This window comes from Lissotriton vulgaris, chromosome 9 (assembly GCF_964263255.1).
Source record: "Lissotriton vulgaris chromosome 9, aLisVul1.2, whole genome shotgun sequence".
In the NCBI taxonomy this organism is placed as follows: Eukaryota; Metazoa; Chordata; class Amphibia; order Caudata; family Salamandridae; genus Lissotriton; species Lissotriton vulgaris.
The window spans coordinates 1,063,499,059-1,063,511,637 of NC_141697.1; the positions used below are offsets into that span (position 1 = coordinate 1,063,499,059).

At 47.0% G+C, this 12,579-nt stretch overlaps 1 protein-coding gene across 1 annotated transcript in view; it reads left to right on the plus strand.

Annotated features, from left to right (window-relative positions):
• Window positions 1–879: 879 nt before the first annotated feature.
• The window catches only part of TAFA4 (TAFA chemokine like family member 4), a 619,417-nt gene continuing 607,717 nt past the window's right edge, over window positions 880–12,579 (plus strand). The window contains exon 1 of the mRNA XM_086939557.1: window positions 880–1,286. The gene's annotated coding sequence lies outside the window, so the exon portion shown is untranslated. The remainder of the gene's footprint in view (window positions 1,287–12,579) is intronic.

The window sequence follows — 12,579 nt, forward strand, 5'->3', positions numbered from 1 at the left end:
CGTAAAACAGTGGAAAGAGGGGAAGCGGTGGTGTAAAAGGAATCTACCAGACTGCACTATAGGGGCACAGAGTAAATAGTTGGATGAAAGTGGCATGAGTTCAAATAGAGCCTATGCGGCCTTGGCATTCGGCAACCACATTTGACAGCTTCTTAGAAACATTAATTTACTAAATAAGTACTGTATATAAGAGAAGCAAACAACGCCGAAACTTCAACGAGATAAGCGTGCCTAGCCTAAGTCTATCGCACGCCTTGTAGGACGAAGCTGCTGTCCAGCTGCCCTGGTGCTGATCACGGTGACTTTGTAGTGTAAAACAAGACTCGTTCAGTCAGGGACGGGGCTGGGGGGGCCGGTCACACAGGCGCCCGGAGAGGCTCTTTGGTTGGTCAGACAGATGACCTTTCAGCGGGGGAGGGAGGAGGCAGCAGATGCTCCTGGCACCTCCTCCGGGCGGACGCGCCTCGCGCCAGGGGTGGGAGGGCACAGCATCCCTCCCTCGTCCAATGGGCAGCTGGAGCCGAGTAGCATCGCCGGCGCCGCTCGCCCTCCCGAGCAGAGACTGTCAGGGCTGAGCCTGCTCTCATCGCGGACGGTGCGGGAACTGAGTGGACAGGTGCGGCAGGTGTCCGGGCGCGGACCCGCGGATCTCAGGGGGCGCCGGACGTGGCAACTTGAGCGAGTACCTGATCTGTGTGTATAGGTCCCATAATCTGATCCCAGGGACCCTAATAGTGTGGGTGCAGCGGTTTTCCTGCTTCCTGATCAAGGCTGGCAGGTGCCCCGGCCGCGGGGTGTACCATAAGCGCTGACCTTTGAAGCTGCAGGATCCGTGGGGGCAAAGCGCCTGGAACACACCTTAGGGACTCAATGAACTTCCAAGACACCGGAATTGTGGCGCAGGGTCTTGGAAACATATCAGGGACTCCGGGACGTGAAGAAGAAGCTTTTCTGTTCCGTAGTCCGGCTGCGCAACCTGTGCGCGCCTTTTGACCCTCTGCACCCCGTTAGCGCAAGAGCTTTGCAACTTTTCTGCAGCCGTCGAGCACTTTCTGCGGAGACAGGCGGAGTCTACCCCGGCTGCTGGGTTTTCTTGTGCTCTGTGTTCCTCTCTCTCTGGTGCCGCACGCAGAGTCGAACCCGCGGAGCCGCCTGGTGAGACTCCTCGACCCTCAGCCCCCTGCTGGTCCCCGGATTGAGTGCTGGAGTCTCGTCCTTCAATACTTTGAGCCCTCGGTGAAGTAATGTCTCGAGACGGACACGCAGCTCCTCGCCCCTAGTGCCAGGTAAGGAACCCCCGGCTCCGTGCCTTCCTAAGTGTAGACTGTCACTCTGACCCATGCTGTGTCGCAGTGTGTTTCTTCTAGTGAGAACCGGCCCCTGCGAAGTTGCTAGGCGGGGGGCGGACACAAATGAAGCGCCGGGTGACATTTACTGCTTAACTTCTTATCAGGATGCCCCTAGAAAGGACAGAACCTTACAATCATAGGTTTAGGACGCTTGCCAACAATAACAGTGTTTTCCAAAAGCGCGAAATTCTAATGCTTTCCCGTTTCTAAACGCTGTATAATCGGGGTTTATTGTTAACTTGTTTAATGTTACTTAATTTCCCGGTAGTATGGGAGATTGAGATGACCTTGTCGGGATTCAAATTCTGACCAGCGGACCACGGCATGTGTGTTGAGCGAGCGTCTAACAGTGCTTAATTCGTTATTGACAGAGACTAAAAAGATTACGTTCGGGGGTACACGATGTAGTACCTGGCCGCCGGCACTGCCAGGAGCCAGGGTTGCCAATGCTATGGCTGTCTGGTTTTGATTCCACCTCACGCCTCTTTCTTTCAGCATCCTACACATGTTGTCTCTTTATCTCAGTCTGACTAGTTCTTTTTACACTCCCCATTGCTTCCTTTCTCGTTGTTTTCGCATCTTTCCCTTCATCTTCCTTTTTACCCTTGTGCCTTCCTCTCTTAGTTTGGGTCAAGGTGTGATGATGTAAAATGCCTGCTCTGCACACACGGTGGCGGCTGTGGTGTGTTGGGGTTGTGACTGAGCCGTAGTCATGGTGTTGGTGATGCTAGCGTGGGGGCTCACGGGAGCTTCGGGCTGGGAAACTACTCCGGGGCCGGTAGCAGTGCCGCTTTTATTGTCAGGGTGTTGAAGGGCGCGGGGTCTGGGTGCTAGGGTGACTATCGCAGGGCAGCGGCGAGTCCAGATTTCCACCAGCGTGGCGGGCTCAAAGGAGGCTGCCGGGCCCAACAAAGGGACAGATTTACAAGCCACTTTTGCCTCATTTTTTTCCCCATGTTAAAAGTGACGCAAAAGTGGCGCAAGGGGCTTGTAAATCTGCCCCATAGTTGCTAAGTTTCCAGGTCCGCGCGTAAGTGACTGGCTGCTCGCGTCTACGTTTTGTATTTGCATTCAGGGACTAGTCGTCCGGGTTTTATAACTGGATAAACAAGACTACAGGTCCCAGGATGCAAAGAAAAACACGGACCGCCACAGCTACTCTCGGGTGATCTGGGACACCTGGTAGAGCTGGGTTGGTTTTCTTTGTGGTTTGACTTGGTCGGTTTCATTTTCACAGCACCTGGAGATGGTGCACTCTACAAGCCTGTATAGCATTCGGGGGCTGTTATGTAGGGGTATTCAGCGGCATGACTGGTTTAAAGCGGAACACTTTTCCAATGTAAGTGGTTAGTTTAGATGGGAGCACCTGAGCTCAGTTTCCTAAATATGTGTCGGTTCAGTGGTAGATTCTGAGCCCAGGTTCCTGCAAGTGTGGTTGGTTCAGCTGTAGTATTCGAACCCAGTGTTCCTGCGTGTGTGGTTGGTTCGGGGGTGTCTTCTAACCCCAGTGTTCCTATATATGTTTCATGGGTGTCTTCTGAACTCAGTGTTCCTCCATGTGTGGTTGGTTTATGATTGTCTTCTAAGCCCAGTGTTCCCACGTTTGTGGTTGGTTCATGGTTGTCTTCTAAGCCTAGTGTTCTTGCGTGTGTGGTTGTTTCGGGGTTGTCTTCTAAACCCAGTGTTCTTGCATGTGTAACTTGATCAGGGGTGTCTTCTAAGCCCAGTGTTCCTATGTAGGTCTCATGGTTATCTTTTGAACCCAGTGTTCCTGTGTGTGTGGTTGGCTCAAGGTTGTCTTCTGAACCCAGTGTTCCTGCGTGTGTGGTTGGCTCAGGGTTGTCTTCTGAACCCAGTGTTCCTGCGTGTGGGGTTGAATCAGGGTTGTCTTCTAAACCCAGTGTTCCTGCGTTATGGTTGGTTCAGGGGTGCATTCTGAACCCAGTGTTCCTATGTATGTTTCATGGTTATCTTCTGAACCCAGTGTTCCTTCGTGTGTGGTTGGCTCAGGGGTGTCTTCTAAACCCAGTGTTCCTGCATATGTGGTTGAATCTGGGGGTGTATTCTAAACCCTGTGTTCTTGCGTGTGTGGTTGATTCAGGGGGTGTCTTCTGAACCCAGTGTTCCTTCGTGTGTGGTTGGCTCAGGGGTGTCTTCTAAACCCTGTGTTCTTGCGTGTGTGGTTGATTCATGGGGTGTCTTCTAAACCCAGTATTCTTGCGTGTGTGGTTGATTCAGGGGGTGTCTTCTAAACCCTGTGTTCCTGCGTGTGTGGTTGATTCAAGGAGTGTCTTCTAAACCCAGTGTTCTTGCATGTGTGGTTGATTCAGGAGGTGTCTTCTAAACCCAGGGTTCCTGCGTGTGTGGTTGATTCAGGGGGTGTCTTCTAAACCCAGTGTTCCTGCGTGTGTGGTTGATTCAGGAGGTGTCTTCTAAACCCAGTGTTCCTGCGTGTGTGGTTGATTCAGGGGGTGTCTTCTAAACCCAGTGTTCCTGCGTGTGTGTCTGGTTCATGATTGTCTTCTAAACCCTGTGTTCTTGCATGTGCGGTTGATTCAGGGGGTGTCTTCTAAACCCTGTGTTCTTGCATGTGTGGTTGATTCAGGGGGTGTCTTCTAAACCCTGTGTTCTTGCATGTGTGGTTGATTCAGGGGGTGTCTTCTAAACCCAGTGTTCCTGCGTGTGTGGTTGATTCAGGGGGTGTCTTCTAAACCCAGTGTTCCTGCGTGTGTGTCTGGTTCATGATTGTCTTCTAAACCCTGTGTTCTTGCATGTGCGGTTGATTCAGGGGGTGTCTTCTAAACCCTGTGTTCTTGCATGTGTGGTTGATTCAGGGGGTGTCTACTAAACCCTGTGTTCTTGCATGTGTGGTTGATTCAGGGGGTGTCTTCTAAACCCTGTGTTCTTACATGTGTGGTTGATTCAGGGGGTGTCTTCTAAACCCAGTGTTCCTGCATGTGTGGTTGATTCAAGGGGGGGGGGGGGAGTCTTCTAAACCCAGTGTTCCTGCGTGTGTGGTTGATTCAGGGGGTGTCTACTAAACCCTGTGTTCTTGCATGTGTGGTTGATTCAGGGGGTGTCTTCTAAACCCTGTGTTCTTGCATGTGTGGTTGATTCAGGGGGTGTCTTCTAAACCCAGTGTTCCTGCATGTGTGTCTGGTTCATGGTTGTCTTCTAAACCCAGCGTTCCTGCGTGGGTGACTGGTTCAGGGTATGTTCTGAAGTGTGCTTGATTGAGGATTTGTAGTCAGTAGTACCTTTTGAACCCACTTTTCCTGTGAGTGGGCTTGTCTCAGCGCTACCTTCTGAACCTAGTTTTGCTGCTCATATAAGGTTATGATTTTTTTACCCCCATTACTTGCCTCTCCTTATAATATTGGTTTGTATTATAGTATTTTTATTTTGTGCTTTTTTATTATTATTGTTCGAATAGATTATATTAACATCTGCTTAATCTCTTATTCTCTAACCTAGGAATGCTGTAATGTTTTCCTCTTTGTGTTCATTCTCTTAAAAAAAATAATTTACCCCCAAAAAAAACAGGTATAGTAGAGTAGTTGCTGACCTCAGTTTCCCTCACGGTGCTAGTTCAGAGAGTAGCTGTACCTAGCACAGAGGAGACAAGTTCTGTTGTATCTCAGGTGGTGCTAATTGGAGAGGTGTTTTGAATCAAGTTTCCCTTCACGCATGCGCCGTGGAGGACTGGGCGCTGAAGGCACCTGTGGAAAACGTCTCAGTCCCATTCCCAAAAGGCCCCGAGTCCGAACAATTCCGTGAGGATTTCATAGATGAAGGCGTTGAAATGTTATATGTGTCTTCAAAAAATGAGTGTGTATTCCCTAATTTTTTTTGCCTGGCTCCATACAGAGAGCACCCCAGCTTACTTGGGGTGTCTATAGTGTCACGTGTGACCAGTTCAGCCCCTTGCATGCTTGCATTATAGGGAGTTGGGAAATCAGTGTTCATGTTAGTGGGGCCAGTCCAGTCTCGAGCCACCAAGGCAGGTTTCACTGCTCGCGTGGGTGAGCCAGTGGGGGCTGTTAAGCGCGTTTTCCGCCAGCTTGGTAAATTGCTGAGCCGTTTTCTTTCATTAAATGCTGCTTTGGTTATTTCAGCAAGGAGATGCCGAGTCAAACTTTCGTGGCTAGTTCAGAAATGCACGTGTGCGTCCCCTTTCCCGCTCATTTGGCCAGTCCAGCCAGCAGGCGCCAGTCCCAATTTACCCTCATGTGTGGTTAGACAGGAGGGGGCTCATCCGGCCTGTTTAGTCCTCAGTGTTGGAATTCGGGAAGGATCTGATGAGCCCAGAATGGCTGCTGAGTTCAGTTTTCCTCCTCACGCTGAGGCTAGGTCTGCTGAGAGCTGCTTGGCCCGGACGCTGTTGTGCCAAATCAGTAGGGCAGGGAGGTTTCCGTCATGCGCGATGTGATACTCCAGGCCTGTTTTTTTTTTTTTATTCTGGGACCTGTAGTTCTGTTTTATAATTAAATAAACAACACTGCACACCTCAGAATTTAAAGGGAAACCCTTGACTGGATCAGCATGGACCAGGGAGGAGGCCAGGGGGTTTTATGAGGCCAGTTCTGCTGGTGCTGACACACTAATTCAGTCAAAACCAGGGACGCGTTCAACCCCTCGGGGGCACCTTTCAGTTCAAGGCCAATTAATATATGTGAGATAGTCTCACGGTGGCGCCATTTTGTGTTATGACGCTGGGCAGTAACAACTGGGCCACGTTTTACTGCTTGTGTGTTTTTATGGTTAGTTCAGAAGCTGGCTGCAGTGCTAATCCCGTTTTTTTCCTCTGGTGTGAGTTTATAAGGGGCTTGCTGAACACATCCCGACCCGAGAAGTGAGAATCAACAAATTAACAGAGAGAGCTGAGTCAGAGATAAAACAAAGATCTGATTTGGCTCTAAGAGCCTGCCCGTGCTCGAGCCGAGCCACGGGGAATCCTTCCCAGCAGCTGCTTGTCTTTGCTTCAGTTCTTCCTGGCAGTGCAAGGGACGCGTGTTAGACCAGCCAGATCTGACAGCAGGGCAAATTCACGCGTGAGTCCCCCAACGCGGCCTAGCTTTTTTAATCAATAGCACTTTGATCACAGGAGCTCATGAGCTGCAGTTTTGAAAGTAAAACTACATGTCCCACAATGCAATATTATGGTGGCCAACCCGCTTGATGGCGGCATCACGTATCACATGGAGGTCCCTGGGAGCTGTGATCACTTCTAGTGGACGTGTCAAGCTCAAACTTTCCACGGAAAGCTTTTTTTTTCTGCCCGTGTTTAATCATCCTGAAGGGATCAGAGAGAATTTGAAATCCTATCTACGGATAAATCCCTCCCCTCTAGCCTCTCACCACCAAGGGAGGCTGGAGTGACCAAAATGGATAATACCTTAAAGCACCACAGGTGGCAGTGTCTGGGGAAAAGGGACCAAAAGCTGTGTTCCAGAGTGTCTGATGAGGAGGTGCCTTTTACACTTGCGATTTACACAATCACATGACTTCACTTAGAAAGGAAGGGATGTATTTATCCGGCAATTGAATCTACAGGGATGACCAATGGATACATGTGATTCTGCGGTCACTGTTTTCCGCAGCATTATGGATTTACCACACTTGCCACATAAAACATCATCTCTTGTATAATTTGCAGGTTTCCACAAAAGGACATTTTGTTTCTAGCACAAAGTGAACAAAAGTTACTAAACAATTGTGTCTCGCAGTGACAGACCCTCTGCGAATGTTTATAGGTAATTTTTCGTTGCTGATTGCTGTAATCAAATGATAAACGTGTACTAAAAATGCGAAACCTTTGCTGAGACGATATTTGTGTTAAAATGTCCAAAGAGCACATTTGATACTGGCAAAAAAACTGTGGCACATAATTTAGTTTATCCCACTGAATTATTTGGTCCTCCATGTCGCATAATTTCACTGGCACAGACTGTAGGGGAGCAGTGCGGGTTCGGCAATGCCGCACTCATGGTGCATGACCCAGCAGCGCAGGGAGTGATCAATGGGGCTGATTAAATAAGCATTTATGAGTACGGGTAGTAGTACTGTGGGCAAGCTTTTACCTACTATGACCCGCCTTTTGTGAATCACCCACAAAACACTCAACTCCTTTTATGTAAAATTGCAAAGGGGCCTGTCCTTTCGGTTTGCACTAAACAAATATTCAAATTGTATTGTAATTTTATGTTTTTTGGGGGTTAATTCCTAGAGGTATATGAGTACATAAAATAATATTATATAATATGAGTACCACTTTACTCCTGCAAAATACCTTTGTGACTAGGCCCCAGAGTGTGAGGAGGAGCAGAGGCGATCTGCAGTTCCGAATGTGAGAGCGCAACAAATCTTTATCAAAACGCAGAGACATTATATTTTTTTCCTCCCTTCGAATGGCCAATTTACCTCCCCAGTGGACTTTCAACCGAGATAAATGGCCTGCCCACCTTGGAGGAAGCCTCTGAGGATATCTCTGCCCCTGCCTCTCCCCCACGCCGTGGGTTCTGCTTTCAAGCGTGACCCCTGTGACCTCAACATGAGTATTAATATCCCGGTTAGCATCGCCGACTAAACAAGGGCGGCTTAATTCTGTTTGTCAGACAAGCAGCTCCATCGTTTGTCATGCGATGTAATCAGTGCCTGCAGCGAGGTATAGAGATATATTTCCGATAACAAGGTCTCTAGGTCACCTGTCCTTCTGACCCCTGGTGTCACTGTGCTTCCAAACATACATAAATAGCACAGCAGAGGGGAAGCTCAAAAAGATGGCCGCACCCTGCAGATTGCGAAGAGTGGCCCCTGTGCCCCCCATATCTCATAGACATTCAATGCCTGGGGTTGAATGGGGGCCTCTCGAAGGCTTGGGGACCCCCTGCTCCAAAAGAGCTGCCCTATGCCCCCAAGGCTCAAGGGGGTTTGCTAAATGTTGCCATTTTCACTTTAATGCACACACTTCTTCCTTTTTTGTACACAGTGATGTATCCCTTTAGCACGAGTTTACAGTTTAATTGGAAACACAAACTAGGATTACGTAGGCATGATTAAAAACAGTTGGGACACGTTTTAAACGAGTTGTTAGTTGCTTATGGGCATGTTGTTTTCACCGCAATATTCATCTTCATTTCCAGAAAAAGAGGTTGTATGTGTGTAGTAAATGTATATGTTTTAAGGATTCACCTATGACTAAGGCTTAAATCACCAAAAATAACTTTGATAATTCGGAAAGAAATTGCGTAGCTCATACTTTTGGAGTACATTTACGACTTTTGTAAAATTGACAAATAATCTCTGGACTCCCTCTGGATGTTTACAACAGTTGTAAATGCGTAAGAGTAATTCAACTAGGTAAAATGTTTTCACATGGAACTTCCACAGTGTAGAAAATTCATGCTGAGCAAATGACGCAGGAATGCAAATGTGCACACCAGTTTTTCTTTCTCAAACGGGATTTGTAATTTTTTTTTTTACCTTGGAGACAACCCTTCTTTGCAATGACACACACTTGGAATAGGGCCCAAGACCAGTCTCAGCCTTTTGTGTGCTTGTTTAGGTTTGGCTGAGAGACATATTCAGATGTTTCAAGAGCCTCATATAATAAAAAATATATATAATGCAAACCTATCTACATACAAAGAGGTGCTTCGTTCATGCATCTTCATCAATTGGTCTGTTGAGCTGTCATTCATGTTTTGCTTCCACCCACAAGGCCATTCAGAACGGGTCGGTGCGTCAGCTCGCTTTAGCCATTGGCTCTCTTGAACTGTGATTGACAGCATTTTTCATTTTCACATGTGCAAAATTGCCTTAAAAAAGTGCACTTGAGTGCTGTGGCCAATACTTTACTTTGCCATACTTTTTTCTTTACATTCTTTTTTATTATTTTAGTCATCCTTGTGTTTTTAAACTATGTTTTTATGGTACAGCATTTGAAAGCCAATTTTAAGCTTTCTGTGCACCAATAACAATCATATTTTTCCGTGATGTGAATTACAACCAAAAATTATTTCTAATCCATTTTTAAGTATACCTACCATGTAGGAAGCATCTATAATGTTCCATTAAAATAATATCTGATGATAATTTTTCTTTTTCTTTTACTTTTGTATTGCATGCACATAACCATCAAATTTAGCTCCCATCGTGGTAGGTTTTCTTATAAAAAATTCTTCCCTTGCTTATGCGTGCAATAAAAAATAATCACACCAGCTTACGAAGGCCAGACCTACTGACTTTGCTAATGATTGCTCATAATTTGATGTAAATCCGTTAACCATTTAAAAAAAATATCCTCCAAAGAAAGAAGCAAGAAATGCATAGATATCTGACAGGTTGACTGGAAAGTTAGATTTAAATCCAGCATTTAGCAATCTGATTGGTCTATAGACCACATAAAGCATGACACTGACTCCTGAGTCATTAGAGGTTACTTGTAACGTGTGCAACCAAACCAGAAACTGGTACTTTTAACTTGGGATGACCAAAATTGTATTTCCACGTACAAGTCTGCTATTCTATTTCGCAATTCTGAAAATTAAACGAGCGGCTATGCCTGCCACAACCTGTGCCTGATACTTGCTGGTCATGACTGCGTGGCAGTCACAGCCGGACTGGTAACCAAAACCGGCCTTGGCAAACAGCTTGGTCGGGCCCAGGGGGATAGTAGGGGGGTGCTAGTGGATAGCACCACTCCCATCTCACTACTGCCACTTTTGTTACCGGTGGCCGATATTACTGCCCCCGGTAACACAAATGGCCGCCCAGGGGTCCAAAACCGGCTCCCACCCTGGCAGCCCACCTTTGAAACCCCCGGTGCTCGCTACAGCCAGTCCCGCTCTGGTGGCAGTGACCTAGAAGGGACTCTGCATTTAGTGCAGCTTTTAGCCCTGTTCTCCAGCAAGAACACTAGGCCCAGTGCATTGACTTCTGGAGCTAAGGGCATCGCTCTTAGGTACTTCCAGAATTCTTAGGTACTTTCAATATTCAAAGCCCACTTGGCGTTTGCTTCTTTCATGGCCTCCTGCTCTGGTGGTGGATAGACTGGGAACTTGGGGCATGTCCAGACTTTGATTTGTATGCTGTGAAAAGCTGTATCTATTTTGCACTTTATCAGAATCTCTTTCCAAAATAGGTCTTTTGAATGCCTTGAATTCTTAATTGACACATGGGTTTTAATGTTTTTATTATTCATGATCTGTACTTTTAGGATTTGTTTTACAGGATGCAGTGCATCCAAATTTGTAGCAGTTAATGATGACTACTGTAGCAAGCAAGTTTTGTGGATATTTTATAGGACACTTTTTGTAACAATTTTTGTTAATTGATACAATAAAATATATTCGATTCGACTGGGAAAAAGATGGAACCAAAGGCCAACCCACGTCCTTCCAGTCAACCTGCAAGGCAAAACCTGTGTTTTGAGGGCTCAGGGGTCCTGGAAACTACGATGCAGATCAGCCCAAAGTTTGTGTCCTCCATCTAGGGGTGTGATTTGGATCAGGACCATGGTATAACATACCAAAAATCCAATAATGTACGATGAAAGGTTGTTGAAAATAAGTTATGACGGTTCATTCGAGTCATTAAATCATTTGCTAAAAGCAACAGAACCATACTTTCAGCTGACGGTATGATATGGTTATGACCAAATACCTAAAACCCCATGAGATTCAGCATTATGATTAGCTCACATTCCCACAGCTCCCCATGCAATGCCCAAGATCCAGTATATGGTATCAGAGACGTAACAATTTAAATATTCATTGCTGTAATACACAGGATCCTGGAATTCCACTGTGAAACCCTGTCTCCAATTTCATTATTATCGGCGAATTGTGATGCACCCAGTTGCCGATTATAAAGAATTTATGTCACAACTCAACTATTATAACTTATTCAAGTTGAGTTCTGACCACGCAATGCCTGTTGCCAGAGTCCACAGTGGAGGATGTGGCCTAACGGCTGAAGGGTTGACCTCGAAGCTGGGGAACCGGGTTAGAGTCTCAGCAGGAACGCTCAACATCCTGTGATTCTGGGCAAATCACCTAATCTCCCTGTGCCTAATACAATGAATGCGTCCATCTGTAACGCAACTGGTGTTCATGTAAAGTGCTCTGATACCTTCGGGTTGAGTTCGCGCTATAATAAAATTAAGGGTGGTTGGGAGCACGGAGTTCGGCAAAAAACTCTGACTCCGTTGGGTGGTGGAGTTGGACCCTGCCGCCCACCCCACGACCGTACCTTGATCTTGGCGATGAGAAGCTGTGGTGGTCATCCGCAGTGTTTCTTCACCTTCAACTAATGGAACCCTTCTTTGCAGAACTCGCGAGGACTGCGCACGAACACACTTGGAAAGCGGAGTCCGAGTTAAGGTCTCCACTCTCCATGCACGCACATCTTCCGTCCTTGCAAGTTCTGCAAGGAAGGGATTTCATAGTTACAGGTTAGCCTGTACAAGAAGCACCGCAGATCACTGCTATGGCGGCAGGAGGAGTGCCCGGTGCAGAAGAGCTGCACCTAGACCAGCTGAGAGGTAAGCCGGTGAAGGCTGCAGGCAGTCTGCTGCTGTGGACACAGAGGGCGAACAACCACAGGGAGGTGGGAAGGAGGGGGGGGGGGAGGGGGAGAGAGGGGGCGAGGAGAAGGGGGGTTTGGAACACACAATCCACCTTCCTCAGTAGGCATTCAGAGTCAGAGGCCACAGGAGCTGAGCCAGAACACCGGAGCAGCGGTGTGGAGGCCATCAAAATCCTTCTTCGCGGCCTCTTTCCAAACAGCAGTGGTGCAGTTGGATGTGGGTTGGGTGGAGCGGAACTCCGTGGAATTCCACAGAGTTTTTAGGCACTCTGCCAATTCCGCCCACCCCTGATATAAATAAAAAAATACAAAAATGAGGAAGTCAAGTCACAAGCATAATTAAAGCAGCTATTCAAAGCACAATCAGGCACATGCATCAAGCGATTTTGGAATCGCAAATGGTGCGAATGGCAAAAATCGTCCGTTTGCGATTCCAAAATCACTTTTTGGGATGCATCATTTATTTTTCATGTATCGCAATTTAAGAATTCGCAATTTTTTACGATTTCTCAAATTGCGATAGCATTTAAGAAATCGCAAAATTTGCGATTTCTTAAATGCTATGCATGATTCATTTTAATTTGCGAATTTGCAATTTTGAAGGGAAAAATTACCATGAAGTAAACCTTCATGGTAATTTGCG